Raw genomic sequence first — 22366 nt, 5'->3', positions numbered from 1 at the left:
TATTTCTCTTTTTTTTCTATCAAAATATTTTCAATTGCTTCTGGTTGAAAAAGTGTAACTCCATGAGAAAACTCCTTTGGCTAATTAATGTTTAGTAAGATTAATATGTCCTATTAAATTTTCCTTTTATGTAAACTAGAAATTGATTTTCAGAAGTTACAAAGTTATAATACAATTCTAATTGATTATTAGAAGCAATTAAAATGCTACACTTGGTCTAGGTACCAGTGTCATTTTTTGGTACTTCAGATTACAATCTAAACTACTATTTTTCATGAAGACTACTTAATTTGCAGATATATATTCATTTAAAAAGTGAATGTTAGACTTTTTATTCTTTTTAAATCACCCTAGTTCCAAATCCAGAGACAAAAAATTAATAATAAAGCCACCCGGAATTTTATCATTATGAGAATGCTAGCAAACATGAGGCAGTTTCATAAGACTATTAAAGTCAAGATGCAAGCTCAGGTTAGCTTGCTTGTTTGATTTTAAAATTCAATCCACTTCCATCCATAATAAAGGAGATCAGTTTTGAGTCATGGTAAAGAATATGAAAGGGAAATGTCATATTACCAGTTAGTTCATAACTCACTACAGTTTAAAGCTAGTTCCATCCTAATTTAAAAGGTTTCATTCACTACATGTAGATTTTGCCACAGAAATCATACTTATTGCTTTAGTCCACTGATTCTTATTTAACTTTTTAAAAATTACATTAATAGAGTTGAGATAATCAGTAAAAGGTAGGTCCCGAAACTCACAGGGTTATTCAATAATGACTTTATGACTGGAATTTCTACTTGAGCATGCACTGGAATTCAAAAATCTCAGATTATTTTAGTTAGTACGATCTTATCAGTTTGACTTTGAGGGGATATATCCATTGCTTGCATCTAAACCTTGAACTGTAAAGTAGTTTCACCTTAAACGTACAATTATATTGGTCTTGATTGATCATTACATGTCACATTTAAGTCAGAAAATCACGTGTGCTACAAGTGGCTGGGGCAAGTCTTTCTGAGTTGATTTCTTTATCTTATTCTATGCATATCTAATTTGCTACTGAGGCCAAAGTCCACCTGAAATTTGACAGAGATAATTTAAGATGTCAGTTGTCAGATAGCATTGCCTATTAGATACAGTTCTTTTTCCTTTTCTGCCATTCTTCTCAGAATCAGAATAACTTCTAAGGAAAGAACTTAGACTTAAAATACAATGAAGAAAACCCAAAGATATGTCTCAGCCCAAGTGGAAGAACTATATATGATCAGTGCTATACCACACTGGTCATTTTAAAATTCACCATTTCGTTTTATTTTTCCCATCATCCAAACTGTAGAGGTTGAAGCAAATCACACAATAGCATACCAGAGAATGACAATGCAAACTATTAATAATTCAAAATAAGTGAAAGCCTAAATGCATTCTTGAGCCCCAGTCTTAAGCCTGCATGCTACCTACCCTGGAGGACTTTTAATCAAATCATACTCTGTCTTTTGGGTTTTTTCCCTAATTAAGTTGAAAGCAGTTTGAATAAGGCTACTGCCTGTACACAAATGGCACTAATTTTCCCATTTGGGCATAAGACTTTCAACTTCAGCTGTTATGCCCCTGGCAAGGAAGTGAAGCTGAATTGGACAAGATTGAAAGATTCTGTGGGTTTGATTTGCTATACATCATGAAGTCAGCTTTGCAAATGTCAGAGAGGACTGCTCCCTTCTTCTCTAACTCTCAAGAATCAGTGAAAGTGCTATGGGGAAACAGTCTCAGAGCTTCTCTCCTGGTTCTAAATTCACATGGACACAAGCTTATCAGGCAGAACTATGACCAACGTAAATAGCTTGTTTTACTAATTTTCTCTACATGTCTTCCTCTCTCAGTACCTGACCAATCCTCTAGAAGAGGCAGCACAGATACAGAAATAGAAACTGGGCCACAAATTTCTCAGCATAAATGCCCCCAAGGTCAATATAAATTATATTTTCCCCTGCTAAAAGTATACATTTTCATTATTATAACTATTATTTTACTCAAAGGACTGGTGCTATTGGTAACATTTTTAAAAAAAGCAATCTCTTAAGAGGATATTTCTCTTAAAATGGAAATTAGTTATTTAATTTTTAATATATTTAACTTTTGAATTGGCTTCAGATGTTGAATCATTGGGAATATTGTACTCAGACAATACAGAACAGGTTGTACATTTGATGAAACCATCATTAAGGATATTCCAATGGGGAACTATTTTATTTTTTGGGCGGGTGTCTGCTGTAGTATATCCAAAACTTACATACTGACTAAAAAGGCAATTATACAACAAAGTAGAAAGTGCTAGGGAATCTAAATCTAAAAGTACGTTTTGATCCCAAATTCTTCTTTTTAACCCCCCTACTATGACAAACCAACACACATTTTCAACATAATCACACTTAGAAGTTTTTTCCCCAAACTCTTTCAATAATTTCCTGGACTCATCTTTCACATAAGATGTGAGCGAAAAAACCTTACTCTCTACAAATAAGCCATGCACATTAGGGCACTTATATTATACTAATGGAATAACTGGTTTACTTTGTATGTATTTATTTGCATTTAAAATGAAGACATAGTTAAAAAGTCCTTGGTGAAAATATAGTTCACAATACAAAGATTAAATTTCACTGTTTCATAGTTAAGATTGACATACTCAAGATTCAACGAGATTATTTTTTCCTACTATATAGAAATATGCTTTAATAGAAAATAAATTTTCATTTCTATGAAAATTTTGTAGCTACTTGGGAGATTACTTGTGAGGAAATAGTCATTAAATGCATCAAGAAATTGTTAAAGTATAATTATCAGTTCTTTTGTTATTTATGATTAAAAGAACTATTAAAAACATTCCCTAAGAATTATATTATTACATATATTACATATTCTAAAATGTCTTCAAAAAGCCATTTTTATCTTAATGCTAGATTTCATCCCTGAAATGTTAATAACCAAGAAATTGCATCTATAGCTTTTTCACAGTTCAAATTTGCTAAGAGACCTCATAATGTTCATATGCTAATGCCACCTGAATACACATAATGAAGGAAAATCAAGGCAATTTTGAAAAATTTAGTGACATCTAATATCATTAAATGTCAACATCCCAAGCAATTGCATCTTACAAAGACCTATTACTGAAGAAAATAGGTATTAAAATGAATGAGTTAGATTAAATTAAAGTGTTTGGAATTATCCCAAATCAGCACCAAATTTAACTAGAGCTTCAATTTTAAGGCAAACTAAGATAATCTTTTAATCTAAGGGAAAACATGATATACAGTAAACTTCTTTTTTATCCAGTTCAATATTATATACTTGAAGGTTTAAGATTCACAAGTGTGAATGCTCCTTAAAGTTATACAAACACAACATACAAGTTTATCTACCTTTTAATTTTACTTTCTGAAGCATTTTCATAGCTTCTAGAATTATCTAGTTATACACTGTACAAAAAGTTGTCCTTCACTTTTCTTTCCACTCCTACTTTTTAAAAGGATGCTCAAATATAAGACATTTCATACCTCCCTTCTTAATAACCTATTTAAAAATTCAAAACGAGTCAACCATCCATGTTATCAATTGCTTAATCTTGATACAGACTTTTCAGAACTTTTAAGACTGTAAAATTATAAAATTTCACCCAAAGAATAACTCTTGGGAACTTTTAAAAAATTTCTTGAGTTCTCTCCACAATTATCTATCATGTAAGCAATATTCATATCTACAATAAAGTCTTAATATGATACAAATAAAAAAAATCAGAAGCTAATAAGTCCATAAGTCAATAATTCTGTAACATAAACACAAATCAAAACTTTCTAATGTAGAACCCAAAATTCAATTTAAAGAGATTGGCCAATTTTCAGGAGGCTCTGCCACAAGAAAAAAAAAAAAAAGGTGGAGGAGGGGGAAGGTTCTTTCCAGCGCACTTAAAACCTGTTGTTTTTACTTTTTTGCTTTACATTCAAAATAAAAGCCTCACCTAAGGATTCACCTTAATTTAAAATAACCAGAATTAGACTTTAAAAATAAGTTGTTAGTCCTTCCCTGCAACCAAATACAAAGTTCACAACACATAAAACTAAAGTTGATTTTTAAATCAATTTTTTATCATGGCAATAAATTATAAAGTAAAATATTATTAACTTTTCTGCCCATGAGAAAAACATTTTAAGTAGGTAATAAACACTACAGGGGAAAGAAAAAAATAGTATCATTTCTCTAATTTCACTTCAAAGCTTCCACGATTTCAATAAGGAAGTTGAAAGGCCTGATTCCAGAAACAAGAGGGTCCCCAGGTGACCAGGGAGTCCAGCTACAGCCCAGCTCAAACCCGGGTGCGGGCTCCGGTCATTCTTGTCCTACTGCCACTAGTGCGGGGGCAAAAACCTTTCCGAAAGAAGCTCATTTAGAGGTCACTTATGCCCAAGTTTTCCTTGACTTCTCCCCTACCACTGCCGCGCTGTGAAATTTCTGCTGTTTTTTCACGCCTGCCATTGTCTGTCTGTAGGACCCGGGGTTCTCTAGGTGAAGTATTGTTGGAAAAATTAGGATCTACGGAACATCATTTTCCCACTGCACACAGTGAAAACAAACTCTAATCCTAAGAGGTATGGATTTACACGCCTAATTTCCCTTCACTCTTAACTGAGGGGAGCAGAGTAAGTTTTAAAGCGACAGTAATTTTAAATGGTAAATGGGCTCAGAGCAACATCCCTGATTGAGAGCGCTCGCCCCCACCACTCTCTTAGACCCACAAGGTTCCTTCTTCGTGGCGTGGTGAAGAAGAGCAAACCTGTGACTCTGGAAATCGCCCCAGGATAACAGCCTGTGATCTGGACAGGAGGAGGTGGTGTTTCGGCCAGGGCCAGGACCGGGGCCGCAGCTCTCTGGGATGCGCCCGACCCGGCCTCAGCATCCTCGCTCGGGTGCCCACGGGCGCGAGCGGCCCTGGACCCGGGTGCTGACCGCCGAGTACCCAGGCCCCGAAGCTCTTCAACTCCACGAGGGACGCGCCCTCCCGCTCCCAGCGCAGCGGGACCGACGCTCGACCCGCTTACCTGCGGTCCCGGTAGGAGAGCGAAGGCGGCACCAGCCTCTCCCCCGCGCCCAGGCAGGGGCCGCATCCCGCCCCAGTCCCAGTCCTAGCCGCCTTCTCCCGGATCCGGCCCAGGACCAGGCGCGGTCCCCCGGGCGCGGGCGCAGTGACCGGGGACGCGCGTCTGTCTCCTGCAGGCGCCGGACGTGAAACCTGCGCGTCCCTGGCTGTGCCCCAAGTTGGGCACAGGTCGAAGCCGCTTGCGCTGCTCATCCGGGGAGGCCACCGTGGCCCCCAGCCCCCGAAACCCGGAACCTCGAACCCCAGCCACCAGCAGAGCAGACGTGAATCCACTAAGCCGTACCTCCGCTCATCCACACCTGCCGCCGCCGGGCCACCAGCACCGTGGCCCCGCCCCGGCCCCGCCCCTCGCCTCCCTACCCCAGCTCCCGCGGCCACCGCGAGAAGGAGGCGGAGGGGAGCTGCACCCGGCCAGGGACCCGACCCAAAGCGGCGGCGCCGCGCCTCCTCCTGCAGGCTAAGGCGGGACCCAGGTCTCCACCACCGCGCAGCTCCCGAGCACCAGAATTTGGTGGGGGAATAGGCACCTATTTTAGCCTCAACAGCCTTTTGCCGATGGGAGAGTCTCACCGAAGAGTCGCAACTAAGGAAAGGAGAAAGGTGCCCACCTGCGTGAGCCGGAGCTTGCGGTGTACTTTCTGAAGCCAGACTTAGCAAACCGAACAGCGGAAGTGACTGTCCTAAGTCAGATCCCTGCATTTGTAGGGGTCTTCTCAAACCGTGACGGGTAGCACCGCCCGATGGTATGCTGGCTTTCGGACAAGAGGCGAGTCCTCCCACTTAATAGTGGCTTCTCTGGCATCTGCAACTCAGTGTGTGCTTCAAGGCCTAGCTCAGATGCCATCTCCTCCATGAAGTTTTTCCAAGTGCTCACCCGCGCCCAGAGTTCTTTTTTGCTCTCTTTTAGACTGCCTGCGCGCCATGAATCTCTTTATTGGCCCTTTCTTTGGATAAATGGACCTTGTGCAATGCAATGGGGCATCTCTAAACACGTTAGTTATTCTTATTGTACAATGTGGGATTCATATTCAGTACTGTACAATACTGGAAGAGAGATTTATGCTTTTCGAATCCTTTCCCCTTGGGTTTAGATTCCTTGAAGGCAGAGGCTATAATAGTGTCCGTCTCGCAGTTTTCAAGTAAACACTGAGTGGTTAACTGCAGACAGACCCAACAAGATGACCCAGTCAGAAATCATGGCTGTCCCACTAGTCTGTGTTCTCTGCAAGTCCAGTAGAGAACATATTCCACCTCAATATTAGAAGGGGGGAATTCTTTTTCTCTGTGGGAATACAACTAAATTTTGGCAAACTTCAGTCTAATTAACACCAAGAAAAATTCTGCAGAAGGGGTGGAGAGTGGAGGGAAGAAAGATTTATAGTAGTATTTTATTAATGGTGGAATAAATATCCATGTAAAATCATTTAATCTACCAAAATGGAAAATATTCATCAAATGTTCTCTAATAAGTCGGTAATCATTTCTTTAGCCAATTACCAGAAAACTCTAATGCAATGGATTTATTACAAAGTTGCATGTGCATGAGCACTTGAGCTCAAGGTTTATGTGAAAGATTAAAGTTTAAAATTTTCCTTATAAAGTTCAAAGGAATAAAATGTTTGTGTGCTGTACCCTGTAAGCTAGGTTTTCAGTTGAGAGGTCAGTAGTGTCTAATGGTTAATAGTGTGAAATAAGCAGCTAAGAATCATTACACTTCAGCTTTAAAAAGGCTGAATTCATGAATTCCCTTTTAAGGAACTGAGGAATCTCAAGCCATCTTGACTACCTTGATCAGAAATAAGGAACAAAAATTAACCAGGTTGTCACTATTAAATAATATTGAAAATTTTGAAAAGTGCATTTCCAAGTTTATACTCACATTATAAAGCAAAAAGAAAATATTTCACAAATCATGAAAAATATGCTTTAAGATGTCAAACACTATGAATAAAACTTTGAAACAACTAAGTACTTTCAAAAAGATGTAGTTATTGAAACCAGTTCATAGAAAACTAAATAAAAAAAGCATTCTTTACAGTGAATAAAACTGCAAAACTATAAATTTATCGTGGAAAGCATAACATTATCAATCTTAAATAGTTGTGGGCTGGGGATATGGCTCAAGCGGTAGCGCGCTCGCCTGGCATGCGTGCGGCCCGGGTTCGATCCTCAGCACCACATACCAACAAAGATGTTGTGTCCGCCGAGAACTAAAAAAATAAATATTAAAAATTCTCTCTCCTCTCTCACTCTCTCTTTAAAAAAAATCTTAAATAGTTGTTTTTAAACTAATAATTCTGTGGGTAAAATGAAAAAAAAATATTATATGTGAATTTTATTAAGCAAGACTTTGTCCAAAGTCCAACAGGAAAAGATATTAAATAAATAGGTATAAGCAGTTTATTTCTGAAATATATTTTTAAGCTTTTACACAGGAGCCCAAAATAATATTATAGAAAGGATTTTATAAATGCTTTAACCAAAATTATGTATCATCATATGATGATTAAAAAATAGCCAAAAAGGGGGATAATCTACCTCAAATAATAAAAACTAAGATGACAGAGAATTATCTTTCTAGACTTCAAATGAGACAAACAAGATATTTGCCCCAAGATAAATACACATAATATCGTCACTGTAAACCAAGATTTAAAGGAACACAGTGGACCACACAGGCACTCACAGCCTAAGCGATCAAAGGTGGTTGCCCAGTGTGCTTCACATACAACTCTTTCTTCAACTTAATAATAATAACTACATAGTCTGAAATTTGAGAATTTCCTTCTCAACCTTCATCTGTAAGGGAAAGATGAACCACTTTACACTTCCTAGCTATATCTAAAAATGACCCCCAAAAAATCAAAATTTTCTCCCATCATCTAAATTATTTATGTATACATTTATTCCTAAACATGACAAATATTAATTTATTGTTTCAATTATTAATAATTTTTACACCTTAAAACTTGTACTTTGTTACTCCTCACAACTTAATATATCCAGTGGCAATCAAGGACTTTTAGAAGAGAGTATAGTAGATCTTTAAAGTTTATGTGTGTGTGTGTGTGTGTGTGTGTGTGTGTGTGTGTGTTTAATAGATTATAAATGAAGTACAGGACAAAGGAGAATGTAAAAGCAAAAATTACTTTTTTCAAAAATAAATATTTGTAAGAACTATACAACAAATCATTTTAATTTTTTAATAAGTGTTTTCCCTATAAGAAAATCTAAATCTTGGTGATCATTAATGTTATTTTTGAACACTGAGGTGGTGTAAGAAACCCAGGAAAGAACTTCTTAGAGGCCATTTTGTCAACCTTTAAGTTTCTGGTAAGCTGCTATGTGTGAGTTAGCAGATAATTTCAGTATATGTGATTTACCTACCTCATTGACAATATTGACAAGTTTTTTTTTTTAATTTGTAACATGCTTTTGTGACAAATATTTTTAACGTTTTATTTTCATTGAAAAAAATCTTGCTAAAGACAACATAATAGATATCTATGCAAAATGTTAACATTTATTAAAACTATATGGTGAGTATATGAACATCTGACATCTTCAATTATTTTATAATTAAGAATTAAAATTGAAACAAATAATACCATTGTAAATAAAACATAGAAATCATTCAAAAACTATTTACAATTTCCCATTTGTACTTACAATGAAGGATTTAAATGGCTTCTCTTCCATTTGTATGTAGACTTAACTTTCCTAGCTACAATCTCATACTTGCTACTTTTGAATAGAAGAATTCTAACAAAAGAGAGGAGAAGGAAGAATACATTTTTGACATATGTAGAAAAGGGAAAATGAATATTTCTAATGGAGACAATGACGTGCTTTTCAAGATACATACTTTTGGTAAAACAGGAACAAGCTTCAAATATTCTATGGTATGCGTCTTCTATTTAGAATATTGTTTTGCACAGTAGTGTTATTTTATCTTAACATTTAGTCAAAAACACACATTTCATCTCATCCAATTTCCATGAAGTAGAAATAGTAAAAGAAATATTTAAATTATTGAACTAAACTGTGAAATATTAACCAATTTTGTTCTCTCTGTGTGTTTGTAAGAATATTTGTAAAAAAAAAAAAAAGACATGAGTTTCATTCCCTTAGAAAAAAAATGAAATGACATATTCTTGGACTGCCTTTAGGTATGCATGATTTTATTAAATGCTAAATTAGTTTTCAGGATATTTCAACATTGCTCATTTAGCCCTCATTTTAGGAACTGTCTGGAACTTCTTAATTGAAAATGTAATTAACAACACCAGCTGCTAAAACATTTGCAAGTGTCTAACATACAAAAATCTCTAAATCTTTGGCTCAGAAATAAATCTCTCTTTATGACCCATGGTCTTGCTCATCTTTGAATCATCCATATTTTGAAGGATCAAAGGATAGCAATGGAGGATAGTGGTTCTCAGCTCCAACATACACAGAGAGGATATGGCTATATCTACATGGGCTTGGCATCAAATTATTAATTAGGTTGTGATATTGTAATTTTTAGTACCAGCTAACTCTGATTTCATCTCTTGCTCCTCTCTTGAAAGCAAATGAAAGGAATACTTTAAACCTAAATTTGCTGTAATTTAAAGGCATAAACCATTCATACATACTACTTGTTACCCACTTTGCAACATCCAAATGTTAAATATCACAGAAGTAGACAGAGAAAAACTTAATACCAAATTCTAAGAAATACTTAATACCAAATTCTAATAACTATTTAACCTTATTCTAAAATAAAAGTCAGTTTCTCTTACCCAAAACCCCGAGGATGGCTTCTCTCTGTGCAGGTTTAGGTTTTAGCTGACTGGTGAGATAGAGTAATGCAAAGATATATAAGATAGAAAGATGGGAGGGGCTTCTCAACAGAGCTCTTCAGAAGGTGCATAGAATAGGAGACTTACTACTGACTAAGTATGCTCCACTGACTAGCATCATCAGCATAACTGGGGAATTTGCTAGAAATGAAGAATGCTGGCCTACCCTAGACCTACTGTATCAGAATCTGCACTTTAAGAAGATCCCCAGGTGACCTGCATGCACATTAACATTTGGGAATTGCTGAACAGAAGAAAGTCAAGAATTGACATAAATATTGCCTATCTGGAGGCTTTGGTTGCCTAGTTTTTTTTTTTTTTTTCTGGAAAAAGGCAGAAATATTCAGGTCAGTACACTCCTGGAGTTTTTATGAATACCTCAAATAGGAAACAAGATTCTCAGGGCAAGGACTATAGAGCAACATTTAAAAATTAGGTCATTAGGATTTAAGGCTAATAGAGACACAAATTTACCTGGAGAATTTATATGGCCTTTGCTCTTATTCATTCTTGTCAATTTCCTATTTTTATTCAAGGTCTTTAGGATTGTATCAAAACTTTCTAATGGAGTCTATTGGAAGGCTTTAGACATTTATAAAGTCACCGAATATATGACATGACTTTATTTGTCTATTTTTCTAAAAAAGGAATTCTTAGTATTCTTCAAATTCTCAAAGGGTCTACTTCTAACCGTTTAAGAACTGCTGATATCCATTTCTTCCCTTTATTTTTAAAACATTTATTTTTAGTTGTAGATGGACACAATATTTTCATTTAATTGATTTATTTTTATGTGGTGCTGAGGATCAAACCCAGTGCCTCACTCATATAAGGCAAGCGTTCTGCCTCTAAGCTGTAACCCCAGATCATCTGTCTTCCCTTTAAGTCTTATTTCTTTGAAACAGTCTTCTGATGACAAGTTTTATTTTTTATATATCCACTTGAAAACCTTGCCTATTTTAATTTTGCTTTTATTCTTTAATTATTTGGAGTATGATGTAAAGGCCTTTAAAAAAATCTTAGAACCCAAGGAAATATTTTGCCTTTCAATCAGTCATTATTCTGGAAAAAGTACTTTCAATCATGAAACTATTTTTCAACAGCTAAAAATATTTAAAGGTCAACTTAAACTAACAAAAGATTTTGGAAAGCCTTTGCTTTTGTATGTGTGTGAGAAAAGAGATAGTCAAGGCAAAAAGTAAATACCGGTCTCTTCCAATGATACCAGGACAGCCATTCAAGAGCTCCAAGTACCACCCTAAATTTTATCTCTCCATTCCTTATTCAAAAGAAACCAGACTGATTCATTTAAGGAATGCATTTATTAGAGAAAGGAAAAAAAATACAGAAATGATGGATTCTGTTGTGAAGCATTTTTAACAGTGTAATGGTCTACTACTTCCATCAGGAAAAGATTGTGCTGTATATCCTGTCTAAAGGATATATCATTGGATTATCACACTAAATTCGAATGCAATGCTATTATTTTAGAATATATTTTGTAAAAACACATCTTAGTCGACCTCTTATTCTGGCATTGCAGTGGGAAAATGGAAAATACTTTTAAGCTTCAGAATGAAGTCAGTCTCTTTTTTTTACTCCCTACTCTGGCACCTTGGATAAATCCCTAATATCTTTGTCCCTTCATTTGTGTACCAGCAGTATTAGTGAAAGTACTGAAGTGCCTACTTCATGTGGTTGTTGTAAAAATTAAACAAAATAATGTGTAGAAATTGGTTAGCAGAGTTTAAGATACATTGTCTATGAAGGATAGAAAGGGGGAGCAACCAGTCCCATTTTCTTTCTTCTATAATGGTGCTGCTGTGCACCTAGTGTGTTCGGTACTGTATAGAACACATCAAAGACCTTCAGATGTCTTTGGACTGTTGGTTTTAAGGCTGAAAAAGCCAGCAATATTTGGAACCACATCAAGGATTCCATTCTATTCCCACTCCCCATCCTGTGAATGACTAGTTAAAAGGCCATGCCAGTGTGCATGCTGGATACAAGAAAAGACAAGTTCATAGCCAAGAGAACCTGGCACAATCCTTAAGTCCCTGTCCGGCAATGGGAAGAGAGTTAGGCTCTCAGTAGATGTCCAACTGAGATCCAAAGGGTGCGTGCGCGTGTGCATGTGCGTGTGCGTGTGCGTGCGTGTGCGTGTGCGTGTGTGTGTGTGTTTTAAAGAAGAAAGTGCAGATTATCTCTGCGGGCCCTATTAACCCTCCATGATACTATCTGAAATGAGAACTGACTGTCTTAAGGGACATTCCTCTGAGGTAGAAGGCATTCTTATTGCTGGGATGTGTTATGAGAGAGTCTCTCCCTTCCCCCGCCCCACTATTTTGTAAATCCCTCCTATCTAACATTTGTGTGAATATACTTTTACAGCCAGACTTTGCCACCAGAGAAGCTTTCCCTCACTCTCATTCTCAGGCTCTGCTCACTTGCTTTGTGTCCCGTTTTCCCACACTTAAAAAAACAACACAACAAAACAACTCTATCACTTGCATTGCATCTCTTCTACCAGCTTTCAGTGACAAGCACTGTGCCTTTTTTTTTTTTTTTTTGCTTTGCTGGTCTGGCCCATTTCCAAACAGCTCCTCAATAAATGCAGAAATAATTACCCTGATCCAACATTTGCATTTTCAAACTTGGTGTCCCACATTAGATGTTCCATGAAAAATGTCCAGAGAAGCAGACAGAAGTTTAAGAAATCTTGGGCTTTAAAACAGTTGAAACCTTTAAAACCATGTAACTCCTTTGAGCCTTTAATATTCTCACATGCATTGTATTTCTAAAACTTTTTCCACCATCCAACCCACTCCCACTTTTCCTGAAGTTTAGCAAAGAATAGTACAAAATTCAGTCCCAATGCAAGCAGAAGTAATTCATACTTTTAGCAATTTTTTTTGATGCTTTCTAGATTACAGAGTGTAATATCCTTTCACCAAAACGGAGATCTCAGCATACCCAAAACATTCACAATTACCAGATTTTCAACAATATTTGATTCATTCCCAGCACAGTGGAACAATTTAGACACTCCCTTGGTTTGCACTGTAACAGGATTTCACCTGGGTCAGATATGAATCTGACTAATGTTATTTAACCCACAGCAAACCAGCACAAACACTAAAAGAGAGAATATTAGACAGACAATGGTGTCAGAATTGCAAGCACAGTAATTACAGGTCTGGTTTTAGATATGTACCATAGACTTCAAAGAGCTCTCTTTAGCCATCCTAGGAAGACAATTGGAACTACAGATGATGGCGCATGAGAAAGGTGATTATGTGAAACAGATCCCTGCAGGTGGTGGGCTTTTTAAATCAGGTTTTCCTCCTGCCTCTTTTCTGCCTTCCCTGCTTCTTTAACCTTCCCTGTTTTCACCTCTCATACTCTTTAGAACATTGTTCTTCATTCCTCCTTTTTGGCATTAAGGCTAATAGATAATGTTAAATCAACACTTGGAATACTAATTTGACCAAAGATCATATTTAAAATCGATCACAAAATTGGTGTGAATATATTATGTATACAACCAGAGATATTACATATATAGAGCACAATTTTTCATAAGAATTGTAATGCATTCTGTTGTCATATATAAATAAAAAATTTTAAAAATTAAAGATAAAAAAATAAAATTGATCACAACTAATCATTTTGAATACTGACCACACAGAGCTGCAGTTCAGAGAGCTAACTCTTCAGTCTGTCAGGAGCTAAGCTATTAAATGCTGAATCAAGGGACAGGAGGTGTATTTCCAGGTAAGGGACCAGGGAGGTAGGAGTGGCACTGGAGGATTACCAGCTGATGTAGAACAGTACCAATATTATATAAACCCAATCATACCTAATCCAAAGGCAAGGCAGCCTTGGATTCAATAACTTTTGCATCTGTCTGGCATTTTCCTAGGCCATAAAGACATCACTAAGACCAACATTTTAATCCTAGGAGCAAATAAATTTGTTAACTTTTTGAATACCAAGTGATAAAGAAGTAAATTCAGGTAAAATCATATTTTTTCTATTTATTTAACTTAAACATGAACCCCAGTCTCTAATTAGGGATTAAGCAATGGGTAAAAATGGAAAATAAGGAAAAGGAGGTTACTAGGTTGTGAGAACAAAACAAAACTCCATTTAAAAGGACAATGTAGAAATGTCATGATGTCTTAGAATACTTTGATGACTTTTAAAGTTTGAAGGCACTTTCTCACTTTGGAAAGATTCTTTGAGAAAACTGAATCATAAATAAATATAACTATGGAAATCATAAGGAAAATGTTTTTGAACACATCTTTACTTTTAAAAATAAAATAATAGTACAGGAAATTTCCTAATTGGAATATTAAAAATAATGAATTTGTATTCTTTTTACTCTGACATCATGAAAAATATGATATGGCTTATATAAAACCTGGTTATTTGAAAATTTGTTTCTATCATTTCTGCTTGCATTGGGACTGAGTTTTGTAAACTGTTCTTTGCTAAACTTCAGATAAATTACAATTATCTTATATTAGACAAAGGTGCCAAAAATATGCATTGGAGAAAAGATAGCCTCTTCAACAAGTGGTGCTGGGAAAACTGGAAATCCACATGTAATAAAATGAAATTAAATTTCTATCTCTCACCATTCACAAAACTCAACTCAAAGTGGATCAAGGACCTAGGAATTAAACCAGAGACTTTATGCCTAATAGAAGAAAAAGTAGGCCCAAATCTCCATCATGTCGGATTAGACCCCAACTTTCTTAATAAAACTCCTGTAGTGTAATAATTAAAACTAAGAATCAATAAATGGGATGGATTCAAACTAAAAAGCTTCTTCTCAGCAAAAGAAACAATCAGTGAGGTGAATAGAAAACCTACAGAATGGGGGCAAATCTTTACCACAAGCTCATCGGATAGAGCACTAATCTCTAGGATATATAAAGCACTCAAAAAAATAACCCAATAAATAAATGGACCAAGGAACTGAACAGACACTTCACAGAAGAGGATATGCAATCAATCAATAAATATATGAAAAATGTTCAACACCTCTATAATTAGAGAAATTATAATTAGAGAAATGCAATTTCTAGTAATTAGAGAAATACAAATCAAAACTACACTAAGATTTCACCTCACTCCAGTCAGAATGGCAGCTATCAAGAATGCAAACAACAATAAGTGTTGGCAAGGATTGGGGGAAAAGGTATACTCTGCAAATTGGTGCAGCCAATCTGGAAAGCAGTATGGAGATTTCTTGGAAAATTGGGAACGGAGCCACTACATGACTCAGCTATCCCACTCCTCAGATTCTACCCAAAGAACTTAAAAACAGCATACTTCAGAGACATAGACATATCAATGTTTATAGCAGCATAATTCACAATAGCTAAATTATGGAACCAACCTAGATGCCCTTCAGTAGATGAATGAATAGGGAAACTTTGGTATATATACACAATGGAACATTACTCATCATTAAAAGGGAATAAAATCATGGCATTTGCAGATAAATAAATGGATGAAGTTGGAAAATACAATGCTAAGTGAAGCAGGCCAATCCCAATAAATCAAAGGCTGAATGTTTCCTTTGATATGTGGATGCTGACTCTTAATGGCGATTGGGAGGTATGTAGCATGGGAGAAATGGAGGAACTTTAGATAGGGCAAAGGGGAGGAAGGGGGAAAGAACGGGCAAGGGAGTTGGAATGATGGTAGAATGAGTTAGACATCAATACCCTAAGTACATGTATGAATACATGAATGGTGTGAAAATACTTTGTGTACAATCAGTGACTTGAAAATTTGTGCTCTATATGATAATATGAAGTGAATTGCATTCTGCCATCATGTATATCAAATTAGAATAAACAATTAATATAATAAAAAAGAATACAAGTCCAAAAAACTACTGTCGATCTTTGCTAACAAATTAGTCACATTTCCTTAAAGTCTCTTAAGTAAATATTCATTACTGTCTTACATCACTACTAGTTGAAGAAAACCACCCTAAGAAGTAAATTGAGATGCAATGCGTGCATAAACAATTTTTAACTATTATGTAACAAGCCACTGTTTACCTAAGTTTTAAAGTTGAAATGGGTCCTAATATACCTGAAACAAATGTCAAAACTTCCAAAAGGTTAGTGTAATTTATTAATTGTTGTATTTCTAATATCATAATAAATTTCTATTATCTCTGTGAGTTTGAATCAATCTGAGCCTTTCACACAAAACAATACAAACACAAATAAATGGATATATAGTCTCAACCCAGGACTATCTCCTATTTGCTTTCTGTAACTATCCTTTAGGAACTGGTACTGAATAAACAGATTAGTGGATTTCTTTGCAAACTAGACTTACCTTCTTTACTCTCCAACATATTATTTTTCCACCTTTTTTTTTCTACAGATCACTTTGGATGAATTCCTTAAAAAGAAGTGGGAGACTGACACATGGAAATAAAAGCAGACTATAGAGACAAAATAGAAAATGAAAACTTTTCTGAGAATGGACAAAGAAAAAGCTAAAAAAAATGTGTGTGTGTGTGCATGTGTGTGTAGTGTATATACAGTCGGTATAGCAGACATACAGTTTGCAACTTGGCAAAGGTGTAAGATAATTGACTGATATTTATAAAATAACCAAGAATATAGACTTGTTCTCTGAATCCCAGGATCCATAAAATTTGAGAAAGAACAATAAGAAGAAAGCTATTTGTGGATAAATTCAGGAATAAATATACACATGTGATAATTAAAATATGTTAAACTACCCAGGTTTCAAAGAAGGACTTAGTTAATCATAATATATTATCTCTTCTCAAGTGCTAAATGCCATAGAGGTGTTATTTGACAATTGAATATTTTGGTATAATTGAATATTTGGTATAAATGCTTATTAATGACTTTTAGTTAACAAAATGCTGTATAAATGCACTTATACAGACCAGGTAAAACCACATTAATTTTAGTTTTTAAACTAGATGGAAAGATAGTTTTCTTTACACACAAATTTTGAAAGATTAATAACTTCAGTAGGTGCCTCCTGAAAAATGAAAGAAATTCAAAAGTGATTTAGTTGGATACATAAATTTAAATTTAAAGTGGTCTACAATAGAACCTAAAAATATTAGGGGGGAGATTTTTAACTTTCAGAATAACAACAGGGAAATCACTAAATGAGGCAAAGTATTAAACTGATAATAACCACTAATTTGTAACATTCCTTATTTTCTTATATTAAGCTCTTAAGGGTGATATGTTCTGATCTGATTTTGTGTAAATACCCATCACATTTCCAAAAGAATTCATGGAGGAAAATGGATATTAATTGGTTCAATTACATGTATTTTCTAAAGGAATGATTTTCTTACTTGACTCATTGAAGAAGAGGGTTTCTGAAATTAAATCTGCTAACCAAATTAGGTCTAATTTTCTCATTTTATTTAAACACAGATGAACAATAGAAAACAAATAGTAGTTACTGAGACATAATTAATATTAGTTCTTTTTAAACTTTTTTTTCAATATCTTGGCATTCATATGTTAAAGTTTTCCCAGATGAGGTAACAATCTCTGGCTAACCAACTCTGTTTAATGCATTCTTATCAAATTCTCAGTCTCTATATGAACATGTTATCATGTCTTTTTCTTCACTGATGTAGGACTTCCGGTTTTCTAAATACTTTCTCAGAAATATGTTCTCATATTTTGCCTCATCAGCTTATTTTGAACAAAATTTTTGAAGATACATTTACAGTACACATTCAATATTAAAGAGCTCTAATCAGAGAATCACAGAAAACTTGAGATGAAATGGGCCCAAACCACTATGTAAAGGTCAATCCTTTCCAAAATAGAATTTCCTCTATATAGAAGAACATCATTTGCCTCTATTCTCACATATTTAAATCTTTTAGAGATTGTCCTTAGTTGTACTAACTCTCATTATTAGGATTCTTTTCCAGTTTCTTTTCTGCTGTTCAGTATAATTTTTATCAAATATAATCAAAGCATGACTTCCTGTTTGTACCGTATACATAAATTCTTCCCCGCTGTTGTTTGATATGAAATGAAGGAATTAGATAATTGCTTTGCTTTTCAATGGCAAAGTAAAAGAATGGAGGAAAATCCAAATCGTGGACTAGGTAATGGAACTTAAAAGAAAACCTGTTTAAATAGTATTGACTTTTACATTACACTGTTCAGTGTTTATCTCTTTACTTCCACTAACACTGAAGCAATCCTTTCCCCATCAAGAAAGTATAGAACAAACAAAAAAAAATGTTTTCCTTTAAAAAAACAGAATTAAAAAAGCACAAATAAATATGGTGCTATCATCAACAAGGATAAGATTATTCCCTAGGAACGTAAGAGAGACATGAGACTGAGTGGTGAAGACTTAAAGAGTGAACTCTGCTTAGAACCATGCATAAGATAAAAGAAACAGGGAAAGCAATAAAATGAAACATGAAAGTAAACTGGAGCAGAATAGGGAAGCAGCAATCAATTAAACCAAATGGAATCCCAAAGCTGAGAATAATTCATCAGAATTTAATTTTCCAGTAGACATCTAATACATATTCTGCCTCATACTAGATACTGGATAAGGTCTTATAAATCAGAATTCTTTGACTGTAATTCACAAAACCCCAGATGATTATATTTTAATAAATATGCACTCTTTCATATAAGTAAGTAGTATGGGCAGGATTAGGGTAGATCTAGGAATGACTAAGGTGAACAATGCAAATGCTCAAATGGAGACTGTCTCTTTCCCTCTCTGTGTGTTGACTTGTTCTTTTTTTAACATAGAATGGTTTTCTCTTTGTGGGAGAGACTAGGATTATAAAATGCCTTCTTCCACATTTTAATAGGAAATCAACAAGCCCTCACTGCAAAGAGCTTTACTTGTATTCACAACAAGTAAAATTCACAATACTCTGTGCAGTAGGTGCTACCATTCTATCCATTTTCAGATTAGGAAATTGAGGCACAGATACTGGAGAAACTTATCCAAAGCCACCAGCTATAAAAGGACATAAACTTAAGCAGTCTGTTATAGGGCTAGCACCCTCAAATCAACATACACTACTTGGACTAAATTTTAGAATTAATTTAAACTAAATTGAGAAGCAAAGTTTTTATGTACTTGGGATGAGATTTGCACCATGAGCTCCACACAGACTATACTTAGGCATCTCAGCCCTTTGATTGACACCATGTCAGCTAAACTGGAGCTGCCTCCTGTTACCCACACATCCTGTTTACCCCACTCTAAGATGCATCAGTCTATGAATCTGTTTTCTTTTCTTTTCTTTCTTTCTTTCTTTTTTCTTTTTTTGTTTGTTTGTTTTTGGAACTACTGGATCCCTGCTTGATGATTTTGAAACACCCTTTCTACTTTCTGTGCAAGTTAGTCCCTGAATCATCATTTATGTTGTTAAGGTTAAGTGCCTAAAGCAGGAATTGGATGAGAATTCTTAAGTACAGTATCATCCATTGTGTTTCACATTTCACTTTCCAATATAAAAGAAGTGCCTAGCAAAGGTAAATGGAGCCAGTTTTCTAAAATGGAAGGGAGGGAAGATTAGCTGTGACAGTCACATACCTTTAATGAAGGCATCTGGGATGCAGGGCACCAGTTACTTCCCAAGGCTGAGTTGTTTATTTCTCAGAAATCTTCTTTGAGGTTTGAGCAACAGGTTTAGTTTCTCTGCTCCCCTCTTCATGGAGCTTTATCTTGAATTGCCTCCAGTGCTGCATTTGTTGGAAATATGGATAGTAGTTCATGTTGGCCAAGTTTTTTGTTTTTTTTTTGTTTTTTTGTTTTTTTTTGCAACAGTACAATTAACAAAGGTTTAGAAATGGGGGTTAGGGAAGAAAAAAAAATTCTGCAAAATTGGAAGGTATATCTATAATCAGAAGCTCCTCTTATGCTGGAGATGGAAATAGATCTAATTTAGAACTATCCTTCTAGTTCAATCTAATAGTCTAGCACACTGTGTTGGGTTTCCTCATAAAATAAACTATCCCAAATTATTTTTATGACATCCATAAATATAAATGCACTATACAACAAATTATTAAATTGATGACTAAACATATACTTCAATACACTATAATACCTCTAATGATTACCAATAACATAAACTTTCATGTCTTATTGTCTGGGATGAACCAACAGAGCAAAAACAGTGCAGGCAAGTGGCTATTCACGGGCTTGTATACAGGCAGTGTGTTATAAGAACTGGCAGATCAGAGCACCTCCCTGAGATCCACTAGACTCTGAGCTCCTTGGAGTAGAGATACTGTGTTATTAACTTCCATATTCCCAATGTTGATCATAGTGCCTATCACACAGTAGGTCATTCTACATAGGTCATTGCCTCTGCTGAGACTCGGTAAGGAAATATAATAGTAAATGGAGGTGGTCCAAGTTCAAAATAAGAGAACCTGCATTGAGAGATGGGCAAAAGGCAAGGCTAGAAAATGGACTAAAGAAATTGGGAAAGAGTAGGCCCGGGTCCATCCCACCACCAGCAGACACCCCCAGAGCTCAGGCTCTGGCACAGGAGACAACTCTTCAGACCTGCAGACCACCACCAGAGCCCAGACCCAGCCCAGATCGGCCCACACCGACATACACGGGCCCCAGGCCCAGGGTAGGTCCAAGTTCGCCACCCCTCCACCACACCCCCAACCTGGGAGTCCAAGCCTAACCCACTTCCATCTTGGGACACTGCAGACATTGCCATAGCCTTCCTCATGCAGTAGCCCCTACCTTTTTGACAAGACCTAAAAGCAACTGCATCTTAGAACAGGCATCCCAAAGACAGTGTAAGGCCCACCCTTTCAACCCCATCTCTGTAAGATGTTGCATCCATCTTGGGACACTCGTACTATTACCTAGAGTTACCTCTACTATTGTCACCACCACCACCTTTAGTTGCAGTATCATACATACTTCCAGACACCAGCAGGGTCTGGAAGCCCAACATCAAGGTAAGGTACAGACAATCTGCATGGGCACTACAAGAATATAGGGTAGAAACTGTAGTATCTTAGATCCACACTTCAAGAAAGGAGGACACAACATGAAAAAATAAGGGAGAAAAGTGCCCCCAACAAACCAGGATACTACAATAACAGAACCCATGAAGAGTGAAGTTGATGAAATATCAGAGAAGGAGTTAGGAAGGTTCATAATTAAAATGATCTGTGAATTTAAAAATGACCTAAATGAGCAAATACCAGCAAAAATTGATCACTCCAAAAAAGAGATAAGAGAGCAAATAATGATAGCAAAAGATTACTTCAAGAAAGAGATAGAGATACTGAAAAAAAAAACAACAGTCAGAAGTCCTTGAGATGAAAGAAACAATAAACCAAATAAAAAAAACTCAATAGAAAGCATAACCAACAAACTAGATCACTTGGAATAAAGAACTTCAGATAATGAAGACAAAGTATACAATCTGGAAAATAAAGTTGAACATACAGTGAAGATAGTACAAAACCATGAACAGAACATCCAAGAATTATGGGACAGCATCAAAAGACCAAATGTAAGAGTTATTGGGATAGAGGAAGGCACAGAGTTTCAAACCAAAGGAATGCGTGATCTCTTCAATTAAATAATATCAGAAAATTTCCCAAGCATGAAGAAGAAATTGGAAAACCAAATACAAGAGGCTTACAGGACATCAAATGTACAAAATTACAATATATCTACACCAAGTCACATTATAATGAAAATGCCTAGCATACAGAGTAAGTATAAAATCTTGAAAGCCACAAGAGAGAGGAATCAGATCACATATAGAGGGAGACCAATGCATATCTCAGCAGATTTTTCAACCCAGACCTCAAAGCTAGGAGGTCATACAACAACATAGACCAACCTATGAAATAAAATGGATGCCAACCAAGAATCTTATATCCATCAAAATTAAGCTTTAGGGGCTGGGGATGTGGCTCAAGCGGTAGCTCGCTCACCTCGCATGCGTGCGGCCCAGGTTCGATCCTCAGCACCACATACCAACAAAGATGTTGTGTCCGCCGAGAACTAAAAAATAAATATTAAAAATTCTCTCTCTCTCCTCTCTCACTCTCTCTTAAAAAAAATTCCCTCTCTCTCTCCCCTCTCTCACTCTCTCTTTAAAAAAAAAATTAAGCTTTAGATTTGATGATGGAATAAAAAATTTCCAGGATTAACAAAAGGAAAAAGAATTTACAATCAGAAAGCCTGCACTATAGAATATCCTTGGCAAATTTTCCATGAGGAGCAAATGAAAAACAAAGATGAAAATCAGCAGAGGGAGGTATTACACTAAAGGAAAAATAATCAGAGAAGA

The sequence above is a fragment of the Spermophilus citellus genome (assembly GCF_964194105.1).
Source record: "Spermophilus citellus genome assembly, chromosome: 2".
Taxonomy (NCBI): Eukaryota; Metazoa; Chordata; class Mammalia; order Rodentia; family Sciuridae; genus Spermophilus; species Spermophilus citellus.
The sequence above is the reverse complement of the archived record's forward strand: the minus strand, read 5'-3'. Positions refer to the sequence as shown.